The sequence below is a fragment of the Balaenoptera borealis genome (assembly GCF_965194805.1).
Source record: "Balaenoptera borealis genome assembly, chromosome: 11".
NCBI lineage: Eukaryota > Metazoa > Chordata > Mammalia > Artiodactyla > Balaenopteridae > Balaenoptera > Balaenoptera borealis.
In genome coordinates, this window is record NC_138868.1 from 31640445 (window position 1) to 31644022 (window position 3578).

A 3578-nucleotide genomic window follows, 5' to 3' on the forward strand; every position below is an offset into this window, starting at 1 on the left:
CACAGACACACACACAGAAGAAGAGGGTCCATAACACTTAGAACTGTAAAGTGGTATGTGGCCAAAGAGTCTTTGAAATACACTGATTGATAGAATGTCAGAAGCTCAGCCAGAGAAGGATGTGATCACAGTCACATGCAGGTAGGAGGAGGGGGGCTCTGGAAACCCGAGGTCACTTGCTCAGGGCTATGAATCACATACGTCCTGGCTGATATTGGTCGCATTTCGGCCACACTCTGCTTCCCAGTCCTGCGAGGCACCATGCTGTCCCTACTCTGAGTGTTTGTGTATCTACTTGTATCTCATTGCCCATTCATTCATTCTCATTCATTCCTTCTCCTGTTTTTCTTACTGATCTGTATCCTACATCCCCATCTTTAGCAATTGCCATAGCCCACTCCGTTCCACAACTGAGCTCGTCCTCGGCACACCCCAACCCAACACACACACACACACACACACACACACACACACACACACACACACACACTACATCCTACAAACACAATACACACTCGCACAGCTTTGCTCCTCTTGGTCGTTAGAAATCACTTTTCTTCTATGTGCAAAGAGGTAAACTGGATGACATCGCCATGAATGGACAGGGTATGACAAAATCGAGAGGTTAAGAAATCTTCAGTCCTTGGGGATGGAGGGACAGGGTTCAGTTGGGTTCAAGGGGAACCCTGCCAGGTGACAAGAGAGAAATCTATTTTTCTATTTTCAACAAGTTTGTGCAAGGAAATTGTGTGTGTGTGTGTGTTTGTGTGTGAGATTAAGGCTGTGGGACAATTTCCAGGGCAAACCACTAGATGGAGGTCCTGCCTAAAGAACACATTCGAAGGCCCAGGCACTGCAATCTGCAAGCTTCCTCCTCTAGATGGAAACGTGAGTTGGGGGCACTGGGTGAGACCCTAATCTACCCAAAGGGCCCTGTGATCTTGTTTCATCGTGAAGCACACTTCCCCTCAATCTGTTTCAGCAAGTCTCCATTTTCTTACTCAGAAATTGCTCCAAATATGGGTCATTTGGTGCCACATGGTTCATTACACTTAGACAACCGTAAGAATGTTTACTTTTTCCATGCTTTATTCCTTTGAATGTCAGAATGGCCAGTTTTGTCTTTTATTCTCCATTTTATGAGCTTTAAGTGCTGCCTGTGAAGCGTTCTTTGTTTCCTGAAAGGAAACCTTGCAAACAGAGGTAATTCTCTCAATGTGAGAATCTTGAGTGCAAGCAAGGCAGTAAATGAACGCAGATAAATCTGAAGGTAGCTAACCTCTCTTTCTGGGGGTTGAGTTGAGTTTTTTTGACTGATGCCAATTACCCCATAGCTAAGGAACTCGGGACAGACTTTATTTTTATTGCGAGGATTACTAGAAGCAAGTGCACATTTATTCTGCAAATAAAACTCCATGAATTTAAACATACTATCGATCGATTTAATGAGCTATATATTCAGAAATATTTGACACTTTTTCCAACAAAAAGCTTCACACTTGAGATTTATGAGTGAACTGACAATTCACAGGGTCTGCCTGTTTCCCTTTTGTGTGTCAGAAAGTGACAACTTTGCACTTGACAAAGAATGATTTGTTTTCTTGCTTAGCCTGATGGAGAATTAGGTTACATTAATGTTAGCCTGGGGAAATATTATACCAAATGGCCTCTGAATCCCTCCTTGCTGGGCTGACCAAGGTCAAGATGGCTGAAAGACAACTGGGGGCTGAAGATGTTTCTTTCCAGTGTCCTCAGTGCTCAGGTAGGGTCCCTGCCACTGTTCTGTCTCTCTTTATCTCGTTGCTTCCTGCAAGTCAGCAGCAGGGGACATGGTTGTCAGTTGTGTGTTCACCCAATTCCCTGTCCAAGACTGGGAAGAGGGCAGCAGTATCCTACCATCGCAGCCAACTAGACCAGGGCAATACCACCAGGATCTACCAGGATAACTTAAGCTACTCTGAGTTCATATTTAAAACATAGGAAACAATGCAGGGAATTGGTTACACAAGTGATGAAAGAGCTATGATGCCTAAGAGGGCAGTAAGGCAACCCAGAGATCAGCAATAACAAGAAGTCATTACTATCCCCAGGCTGGAAGGGACAAAGAGAGAAGGTGGTACCTGAGCCCGAGGGCTAGGGTCACCAATCAGAACCCGGAGCCAGAGAAGGCTGACAACAGGAGCCTGAGCCATGGGGAAGAGGCATAGCCCATCTGAGATGATACCCAAGGCAGAGCAGGATGGAGAAATACCCTGGCTTTTCCCTTCATTGGCTCTTCAATCTCCCAGTAATGCCTCCCATTGGCTGAACTCACCATAAGCCAGAAGCTGGCAAACATTTTCTGTAAAGGTCTGATAGTAAACATTTTTGGCTTTGCAGGTCTTATATCTGTACAGAGGTCTTCTACCCCTGTAAGCTCGTAGGGTTAATTTATTTGCTTCTTTAGATATTTTCTCTCCTCCTCTCACCCCCCGCCCCAAAAAAGATTTGCATCACTGTGTGATAAGGAAATATGTGACTGCTATGCTACATAGTTGCAAGCTCTCGGAGGACATGGCACCTGTGACAGGGCTCGTTTTCTGGCCCCTCCATCTGTCCACTGACTGCCTCTGGACCTAGTCTCACTGAGGACTTGATATTCTATAAACACTTATGGCTCCTTGCATGACCCTAAATATTAGTGTTTCCTTGAGTTCTGTACTAGGTCACCTTCTTTTTCTCTTCCCCATCTCCTGACACAGGGTCAGTGTTCAGTAATACTTGTAGAATAAAGAGGGGACAATAGGATTCTCTTGTTTTTAGAACCTGAAATTCTTGTTGCCTTCCTAAAGGTGAGCAGCTATGGGGTCATGGAAATAGTCTTGGACCTGGAGTCTGGAGATCCAGGTTTTTATTCCCATTCTACTGCTTATCAGCTGTGTGATCTAGGCAAGTAGTTATATCATTTTGGATCTCAAGTTCCTCACCTGTTGTAGGGGGTTGATGATTGGAGTTGTTGTGAGGACTAGTTGAGGGACTGCTCCTAGCGTAGTGGCAGCTGACCTTGAAAAGACTCTTCTCTTTTCAAGAGTCCTGCTCTTCTGTTAAAAATGTCTCAGTGTTTCTTGAACAGGTCTCATGCTGTCATGGGGCCTCTAGAAGTCTCAGTGCTCAGACCCATATATCTAAGCTGTAATAGGATCTACTCCTCCAGTACTGTATGTTTTCCTGTCTCACCACCTGTGCTTAAGCACTTCCCTTGTCTTCAATCTCTGCTGATCAGAAATGCATGCCTTTATCCCAGATCTAGGTCCATTTCTTTTAGACTGTGCTGGGTTTGCTTACAACAGACCATACTTCCTACAGAAAAATACTAGAAAGGGTGGAAGATGTTTTAAAAATCTGTTTTAAGGGATCAGATTGTTACTAAAGCAGTCAGCACTCAAGGAGCCAAGATCCCAGAGAGAAGGGAAGCCCATGGAGGTGGTCAAGCATTCTAAATTGCCTTTCCCCTGGAGGCCTTCACTGATTTCTAAGTGGCCAGATAGAGAGACAGAGAAGGCAAGAGAAACATGCATCTAAGGGGATGAGGGGAGAAG